The 10,000-nt window shown below is 46.8% G+C and overlaps 1 protein-coding gene across 1 annotated transcript in view; it reads left to right on the top strand.

The window, feature by feature from the left end:
- Positions 1-684, top strand: part of LOC123990498 (signal-induced proliferation-associated 1-like protein 1) — a 264,229-nt gene extending 263,545 nt beyond the window's left edge. The window contains exon 25 of the mRNA XM_046291048.1: positions 1-684. This exon is cut by the window's left edge and continues 1,381 nt beyond it. The gene's annotated coding sequence lies outside the window, so the exon portion shown is untranslated.
- The last annotated feature ends 9,316 nt before the right edge of the window (positions 685-10,000 follow it).

Genomic DNA, 10,000 nt, shown 5'->3' with positions numbered 1-10,000 from the left:
ATCAATGTGCTGCCATGATCCATCCTCTGTGTACTAAAACACCTCTCTGTCTCTATAGTCAGAAACGACAGTCGTTTTATTCAGTTCAACCCCCACAGATAAAGGAAGAAAGGATAATTGTGTGATTCAATCTGAAACCCTCAACATTGTCAAGCTACTCGAGCTGCAATACAGGTGTCTGAGAACAAATAGAGTACAATAAAATATGTTGTTGTTGTTTTTGGTGTAAATGAATGTGTTCGATTGCATCTATCTCTGTGTAGTCTGTGTTCTTCATCCACTGATGTGGAGACATGACTTGGATCCTGGCTTGTCTTCTAGCCCAACTCCTATTGGTCACAGTTGGCATGACGACACAAACCGTTCTGACTAAGAAAACACCTGTGTCACGACTAAAATGGACAGCTACCTGGTATACACCTGTGTCACTACTAAAATGGACAGCTACCTGGTAGCAGACACAGGGCAGACACAGGTGTATACCAGGTAGCTGTCCATTTTAGTAGTGACACAGGTGTATACCAGGTAGCTGTCCATTTTAGTAGTGACACAGGTGTATACCAGGTCTGTCTGTCTGTCTGTCTGTCTGTCTGTCTGTCTGTCTGTCTGTCTGTCTGTCTGTCTGTCTGTCTGTCTGTCTGTCTGTCTGTCTGTCTCTGTCTGGGTCTGTCTGTCGTCTGTCTTCTGTCTGTTGTCTGTTGTCTGTCTGTCTGTCTGTCTGTCTGTCTGTCTGTCTGTCTGTCTGTCTGTCTGTCTGTCTGTCTGTCTGTCTGTCTGTCTGTCTGTCTGTCTGTCTGTCTGTCTGTCTGTCTGTCTGTCTGTCTGTCTGTCTGTCTGTCTGTCTGTCTGTCTGGATCTAGGGAGGCGTGTCTTGGTTCTGTTGTAAGAATCGTCCAACCCACCTCATTCCTTCCCTCACAGTACCAGTGACTGGCGAAGAACATTAGTCCATATTGAGATGAGATGTTATTTCTAGATTTTATTGCCATAGTTTTGTACTCTGTTGTACTCACAAACTATCACGTTGGGCAGAGGGGTTGGAGTTTTGAGTTCCGTGTTCTCGCACACAGACACACACACACACACACACACACACACACACACACACACACACACACACACACACACACACACACACACACACACTCTCGCCTTGATACAGTACCAGGCTTATTCCTCCATTCTGAATATTCTGTCACGTTACTCTTCACTTTTTCATTTTGCTGTTCTGTTCCTTATGTTGGGTTTCTTCTGTTCTGTTCCTTATGTTGGGTTTCTTCTGTTCTGTTCCTTATGTTGGGTTTCTTCTGTTCTGTTCCTTATGTTGGGTTTCTTCTGTTCTGTTCCTTATGTTGGGTTTCTTCTGTTCGTTCTGTTCCTTATGTTGGGTTTCTTCTGTTCTGTTCCTTATGTTGGGTTTCTTCTGTTCTGTTCCTTATGTTGGGTTTCTTCTGTTCTGTTCCTTATGTTGGGTTTCTTCTGTTCTGTTCCTTATGTTGGGTTTCTTCTGTTCTGTTCCTTATGTTGGGTTTCTTCTGTTCTGTTCCTTATGTTGGGTTTCTTCTGTTCTGTTCCTTATGTTGGGTTTCTTCTGTTCGTTCTGTTCATTATGTTGGGTTTCTTCTGTTCTGTTCCTTATGTTGGGTTTCTTCTGTTCTGTTCCTTATGTTGGGTTTCTTCTGTTCTGTTCATTATGTTGGGTTTATTCTGTTCTGTTCCTTATGTTGGGTTTCTTCTGTTCTGTTCCTTATGTTGGGTTTCTTCTGTTCGTTCTGTTCCTTATGTTGGGTTTCTTCTGTTCTGTTCCTTATGTTGGGTTTCTTCTGTTCGTTCTGTTCATTATGTTGGGTTTCTTCTGTTCTGTTCCTTATGTTGGGTTTCTTCTGTTCTGTTCATTATGTTGGGTTTCTTCTGTTCGTTCTGTTCATTATGTTGGGTTTCTTCTGTTCTGTTCATTATGTTGGGTTTCTTCTGTTCGTTCTGTTCATTATGTTGGGTTTCTTCTGTTCGTTCTGTTCGACTGTTCCTTCTATTCTGTTAAGACATTTAGAAAACAAGACCAATCAATTCTGGGAGTGTGAATGTAACATAATGTTTTGTAATTATATCCTTAGTCTCCAAATGTAAAAAAAGAAAAGGGGATCTTTTCAGACTGTTTTGTACAAATGATTGTTGCGACTGAATTGTATCAAATGTGTATGTATGGTTAACCACTCCTGTATGTATGTATGTTATCTAAATGTACTTTATTTCTCTCTGATTGCATCCCAAATGGCACCCTATCTAGTGCACTACTTGTTAAAAGTAGTGCACTAGATAGGGAATAGGGTGCCATTTGGAACGTGACCTTATTGTTGCTGGTACTGTAGTATTGCAGTGGCTTAAGTAGGGGTTTATGGGGGGACAGTATTCTGTTGGAAACATGGGCCCTAGTTAAACAAATTACCATGAAGAAATCAAACCGTTTTGCATTGAATGCACATATAAAAAAAAATGACATGGTTATTAATGAACAAAGTTTATATCCCATGTTTGTAAAATGTAGAGGTGTATAAAATAGCCATTTTCAGTGGTCGTCACACGATTAAAGTTTTTTTGAATTAAAATACATAATTTGAGCCTCAGTTTTCTGTTGTAGTGTGGGAGGAGAGAGACTGCTTTTGTTTTGCTGCTTGGGTAGGTGTGTGTGTGTGTGTGTGTGTGTGTGTGTGTGTGTGTGTGTGTGTGTGTGTGTGTGTGTGTGTGTGTGTGTGTGTGTGTGTGTGTGTGTGTGTGTGTGTGTGTGTGTGTGTGTGTGTGTGTGTGTGTGTGTGTGTGTGTGTGTGTGTGTGTGTGTGTACTGGTCCAACAGATGTATTTATCTGCCAATTGGCTGCCTGAATCGCCTCAGGCAGCCAAGCCTATACAACACCCCTAATTAGCCGCGATCCCAAATACTACAAACCCCAATCCGAAAACAACATAAAAACCCATGTCACACCCTGGCCTACCCAAACATATAACAAAAACACAAAATACAATGACCAAGGCGTGACACCAATAGATTAGTGTTTCACTTTCCTTTGTGAATTAAGCGAGAGCTCTATTTTCTATTTCGAGTGACTGTTCTGTTGTTTTGCGGCTGGAGTCTGCCTCCTCCTCTCTCCTCCCTCTCTTTCTCTTTCTCCCTCTCTTTCTCTCCTCTCTCTTCCTCTCCTTCTCTCTCTCCCCTCTCTCTCTCTACTTCTCCTTCTCTCTCTCCTTCTCCCTCCCTTTCTCTCTCCTTCTCTCTCTCCCGCTCCTTCTCCCTCCCTTTCTCTCTCCTTCTCTCTCTCCCGCTCCTTCTCCCTCTCTTTCTCTCTCTCCTTCTCTCTCTACTCCTTCTCTCTCTACTTCTCCTACTCCCTCTCCTTCTCTCTCTCCTTCTCCCTCTCCTTCACCCTCCTTATCCCTCTCCTTCTCTCTCTACTTCTCCTTCTCCCTCTCTTTCTCTCTCTCCTTCTCTTCTCTCTCTCCTTCTCTCTCTCCTTCTCTCTCTCCTCTCTCTCTCCCTCTCCTTCTCTCTCTCATTCTTCTCCCTCTCCTTCTCTCTCTCCTTCTCTTTCCTTCTCTCTCTCTCCTTTTCTCTCTCCCTCTCCTCTCTCTCCTTCTCGCTCTCCTTCTCTCCTCTTTCTCTCTATACACTCACACCCAGCTCAGTTTCATGAGTATCTGTTTGGCTGCTAGATAATTTCAGTTTGCAGTGAGTAATCAGAGCAACAAAGAGGAGACAAGAGGGAGGGAGGGGATAGAGAGAGAGAGGGACTAGGGAGGGAGAGAGGAAGGGATGGCATAGAGAGAGAGGGACTGGAGAGGAAGGGAGGGGATAGAGAGAGGGGGTGGAGGGACGGGAGAGGAGAGAGGAAGGGAGGGGATAGAGAGGGGGTGGAGGGACGGGAGAGGAAGGGAGGGGATAGAGAGGGGGTGGAGGGACAGGAGAGGAAGGGAGGGGATAGACAGAGGGGGTGGAGGGACGGGAGAGGAGAGAGGAAGGGAGGGGATAGAGAGGGGGTGGAGGGATGGGAGAGGAGAGACGAAGGGAGAGGATAGAGAGTGTGGAGGGATGAGAGAGGAAGGGAGAGGATAGAGAGGGGGTGGAGGGATGGGAGAGGAGAGGAAGGGAGGGGATAGAGAGGGGGCTGGAGGGATGGGAGAGGAGAGACTAAGGGAGGGGATAGAGGGGGGTGGAGGGACGGGAGAGGAGAGGAGGGGGTGATATAAGAAGAGGAAAGGATAGGGGGGAGAGGGACTGGAGAGGAGGGGGGGTGATATAAGAAGAGGAAAGGATAGGGGGAGAGAGGGACTGGAGACTGGCCCCGCCCTGCACTGCCCTTATGTTCCCCTTCACGATGTGTTTCTGACTATCAACCTCCCCATATGGCCTTGCCAGGAAGGACCGTAAATTCATTATTGTCACAGCCGATGTACAGATGACGATACAACACTCTCTGGACAATTTCTACAGTACTTGTAATGACTTGCTTAAACCTAAGTAAAGCACCGACGTCAGTCTGTTCATTTTAGCTTGATCTGCTAGTGCTGACTGTAGAGCCTCTACACCATCAACATCCTCCATCTTGGATCGGTTTCCCCAGCAACTATCTGAAATCCACCTGGGGCTGAGTCACCGGTGGAGCGATGCTTTTAGAATGATTAAGATGTTTGGCGGCAAAATTAATATGCGTCACAAACTCAAACATTTCTTTCATTTTTACTGGAAAGAAAGCTTAGAATATATAGATTTTTTAATTTGCTACAAAACATGCTAAAGTGATAGTGCAGGAAGAGTTGGCGACCTAACCTCCTTAACTCTTGGTCTTTGAGGTGAGGCTTGTGTTCCTCCTCAGCACTAACAGGGCCAGCCGGGATCAGTAGTCTGTGATGGTGGGTTGAGCTGTGATCAGATGAGGTGTATCCGCACCAAACTCACACCTACTGGGTTCTTCACTGATGGGGGGTTCTTCACTGATGGCTATAGGGTTCTTCACTGATGGCTATAGGGGTTCTTCACTGATGGCTATAGGGGTTCTTCACTGATGGCTATAGGGGTTCTTCACTGATGGCTATAGGGGTTCTTCACTGATGGCTATAGGGGTTCTTCACTGATGGCTATAGGGGTTCTTCACTGATGGCTATAGGGGTTCTTCACTGATGGCTATAGGGGTTCTTCACTGATGGCTATAGGGGTTCTTCACTGATGGCTATAGGGGTTCTTCACTGATGGCTATAGGGGTTCTTCACTGATGGCTATAGGGGTTCTTCACTGATGGCTATAGGGGTTCTTCACTGATGGGGGTTCTTCACTGATGGCTATAGGGGTTCTTCACTGATGGCTATAGGGGTTCTTCACTGATGGCTATGGGGTCTTCATATGGGGTTCTTCACTGATGGCTATAGGGTTCTTCACTGATGGCTATAGGGGTTCTTCACTGATGGCTATAGGGTCTTCACTGATGGCTATAGGGGTTCTTCACTGATGGCTATAGGGGTTCTTCACTGATGGCTATAGGGGTTCTTCACTGATGGCTATAGGGGTTCTTCACTGATGGCTATAGGGGTTCTTCACTGATGGCTATAGGGGTTCTTCACTGATGGCTATAGGGGGTCTTCACTGATGGCTATAGGGGGTCTTCACTGATGGGGGTTCTTCACTGATGGCTATAGGGGTTCTTCACTGATGGCTATAGGGGGTCTTCACTGATGGCTATAGGGGTTCTTCACTGATGGCTATACGGGTTCTTCACTGATGGCTATAGGGGTTCTTCACTGATGGCTATAGGGGTTCTTCACTGATGGCTATAGGGGTTCTTCACTGATGGCTATAGGGGTTCTTCACTGATGGCTATAGGGGTTCTTCACTGATGGCTATAGGGGTTCTTCACTGATGGCTATAGGGATTCTTCACTGATGGCTATAGGGGGTCTTCACTGATGGGGGTTCTTCACTGATGGCTATAGGGGTTCTTCACTGATGGCTATAGGGGTTCTTCACTGATGGCTATAGGGGTTCTTCACTGATGGCTATAGGGGTTCTTCACTGATGGCTATAGGGGGTTCTTCACCGATGGCTATAGGGGGTCTTCACTGATGGCTATAGGGATTCTTCACTGATGGCTATAGGGGTTCTTCACTGATGGCTATAGGGGGTCTTCACTGATGGCTATAGGGGGTCTTCACTGATGGCTATAGGTGGTCTTCACTGATGGCTATAGGGGGTCTTCACTGATGGCTATAGGGGTTCTTCACTGATGGCTATAGGGGGTCTTCACTGATGGCTATAGGGGGTTCTTCACTGATGGCTATAGGGGTTCTTCACTGATGGCTATAGGGGGTCTTCACTGATGGCTATAGGGGTTCTTCACTGATGGCTATAGGGATTCCTCACTGATGGCTATAGGGGGTCTTCACTGATGGCTGTAGGGGTTCTTCACTGATGGCTATAGGGGTTCTTCACTGATGGCTATAGGGGTTCTTCACTGATGGCTATAGGGCGTCTTCACTGATGGCTATAGGGGTTCTTCACTGATGGCTATAGGGGGTCTTCACTGATGGCTATAGGGGGTCTTCACTGATGGCTATAGGGGGTTCTTCACTGATGGCTATAGGGGTTCTTCACTGATGGCTATAGGGGTTCTTCACTGATGGCTATAGGGGTTCTTCACTGATGGCTATAGGGATTCTTCACTGATGGCTATAGGGGGTCTTCACTGATGGCTATAGGGGTTCTTCACTGATGGCTATAGGGGTTCTTCACTGATGGGGGTTCTTCACTGATGGCTATAGGGGTTCTTCACTGATGGCTATAGGGGTTCTTCACTGATGGCTATAGGGGTTCTTCACTGATGGGGGTTCTTCACTGATGGCTATAGGGGGTCTTCACTGATGGCTATAGGGGTTCTTCACTGATGGGGGTTCTTCACTGATGGCTATAGGGGGTCTTCACTGATGGCTATAGGGGTTCTTCACTGATGGGGGTTCTTCACTGATGGCTATAGGGGTTCTTCACTGATGGCTATAGGGGTTCTTCACTGATGGCTATAGGGGTTCTTCACTGATGGCTATAGGGGTTCTTCACTGATGGGGGTTCTTCACTGATGGGGGTTCTTCACTGATGGCTATAGGGGTTCTTCACTGATGGCTATAGGGGGTCTTCACTGATGGCTATAGGGGTTCTTCACTGATGGGGGTTCTTCACTGATGGCTATAGGGGTTCTTCACTGATGGCTATAGGGGGTCTTCACTGATGGCTATAGGGGTTCTTCACTGATGGCTATAGGGGTTCTTCACTGATGGCTATAGGGGTTCTTCACTGATGGGAGTTCTTCACTGATGGCTATAGGGGTTCTTCACTGATGGGGGTTCTTCACTGATGGCTATAGGGGTTCATCACTGATGGCTATAGGGGTTCTTCACTGATGGCTATAGGGGTTCTTCACTGATGGGGGTTCTTCACTGATGGCTATAGGGGTTCTTCACTGATGGCTATAGGGGTTCTTCACTGATGGCTATAGGGGTTCTTCACTGATGGCTATAGGGGTTCTTCACTGATGGCTATAGGGGTTCTTCACTGATGGCTATAGGGGTTCTTCACTGATGGCTATAGGGGGTCTTCACTGATGGCTGTAGGGGTTCCTCACTGATGGCTGTAGGGGTTCTTCACTGATGGCTATAGGGGTTCTTCACTGATGGCTATAGGGGGTCTTCACTGATGGCTGTAGGGGTTCTTCACTGATGGCTGTAGGGGTTCTTCACTGATGGCTATAGGGGTCTTCACTGATGGCTGTAGGGGTTCTTCACTGATGGCTATAGGGGTTCTTCACTGATGGGGGTTCTTCACTGATGGCTATAGGGGGTCTTCACTGATGGCTATAGGGGTTCTTCACTGATGGCTATAGGGGGTCTTCACTGATGGCTATAGGGGTTCTTCACTGATGGCTATAGGGGTTCTTCACTGATGGCTATAGGGGTTCTTCACTGATGGCTATAGGGGTTCTTCACTGATGGCTATAGGGATTCTTCACTGATGGCTATAGGGGGTCTTCACTGATGGCTATAGGGGTTCTTCACTGATGGCTATAGGGGTTCTTCACTGATGGCTATAGGGGTTCTTCACTGATGGCTATAGGGGGTCTTCACTGATGGCTATCGGGTTGCAGGTTTGTGTTCCACCCCAGCAATAACACACTGGTTTCTACCAATCAGGGGCTTAGTGTATTTTCTGCCTGTGTGTCTACATGGTGTGTGTGTGTGTGTCTACACGGTGTGTGTGTGTGTGTGTGTGTGTCTACACAGTGTGTGTGTGTGTGTACACGGTGTGTGTGTGTCTACATGGTGTGTGTGTGTGTGTCTACACGGTGTGTGTGTGTCTACATGGTGTGTGTGTGTTTATACAGTGTGTGTCTGCATGGTGTGTGTGTGTGTCTACACGGTGTGTGTGTGTGTCTACACGGTGTGTGTGTCTACATGGTGTGTGTGTCTACATGGTGTGTGTGTCTACATGGTGTGTGTGTCTACACGGTGTGTGTGTGTTTATACAGTGTGTGTCTGCACGGTGTTTGTGTGTCTGCACGGTGTGTGTGTGTCTACACGGTGTGTGTGTCTACATGGTGTGTGTGTGTGTCTACATGGTGTGTGTGTGTGTCTACATGGTGTGTGTGTGTACACCGTGTGTGTGTGTCTACACGGTGTGTGTTTTTATACGCTGTGTGTGTGTCTACACAGTGTGCGTGTGTGTGTGTGTGTGTCTACACAGTGTGTGTGTGTGTGTTTTTTATACAGTGTGTGTGTTTATACGGTGCGTGTGTGTGTGTGTGTCTACACGGTGTGTGTGTGTCTACACGGTGTGTGTGTGTGTTTATACGCTGTGTGTGTGTGTCTACACAGGGTGTGTGTGTGTCTACACAGTGTGTGTGTGTGTGTGTGTGTGTGTGTGTGTGTGTGTGTGTGTGTGTGTGTGTGTGTGTGTGTGTGTGTGTGTGTGTGTGTGTGTGTGTGTGTGTGTGTGTGTGTGTGTGTGTGTGTGTGTGTGTGTGTTTATACGGTGCGTGTGTGTGTGTGTGTGTGTCTACACGGTGTGTGTGTGTGTGTGTGTCTACCACATGGATAAGTGGTCCATTAGTGCATGTGAGGAAATGGAGCAGACAGGCCTGTTTGGAGACATACAGCACTAAAGAGTAACAACACGTGTGTAACTGAACACCGATCTGTTCATCCAGAGTAGTCCATTAGTTTGAGTCTTGTTGTCTTCATGGTTAGTTTCTGAGTTAAAGTGCATGTATTGACTCGTGTGGTTATTGACGACCATTTTTCCCATCAATTTGCTGAAACGACGACAGAGAGGAGACTGAGCAGCGCCCCGATGCCTCAGTAAGGACCTCCATGATTTTATAGAACACTGAGTGGAACACTGAGTGGACAAAACATGAGTTACTATAGAAACATTGAGAGCACCTTCCTAATGTTGAGTTGTACCCCTTTTCTGCCCTCAGAACTGCCTCAATTCGTCGGAGCGTTCACCCTCTGAATGGGACACACGCAGACACAGTCCATGTCTCAAATTGTCTCAAGTCTTAAAAATCCTTCTGTAACCCGTCTCCTCCCCTTCATCTACTTAAAAGTCCTTCTTTAACCCGTCTCCTCCCCTTCATCTACTTAAAAGTCCTTCTTTAACCCGTCTCCTCCCCTTCATCTACTTAAAAGTCCTTCTTTAACCCGTCTCCTCTCCTTCATCTACTTAAAAGTCCTTCTTTAACCCGTCTCCTCCCCTTCATCTGCCCTGATTGAAGTGGATTTAACGAGTGACATCATCAAGGGATCATATCTGTCACCTGGATTCACCTGGTCAGTCTATGTTTTACCTGTTTGTCATGGGTTTCCTTTCCTGGATTCACCTGGTCAGTCTATGTTTTACCTGTTTGTCATGGGCTTTCTCTTCTGGATTCACCTGGTCAGTCTATGTTTTACCTGTTTGTCATGGGCTTTCT

The sequence above is a fragment of the Oncorhynchus gorbuscha genome, linkage group LG12 (assembly GCF_021184085.1).
Source record: "Oncorhynchus gorbuscha isolate QuinsamMale2020 ecotype Even-year linkage group LG12, OgorEven_v1.0, whole genome shotgun sequence".
Lineage (NCBI taxonomy): Eukaryota > Metazoa > Chordata > Actinopteri > Salmoniformes > Salmonidae > Oncorhynchus > Oncorhynchus gorbuscha.
This window is presented reverse-complemented; position numbering and strand designations above follow the sequence as displayed.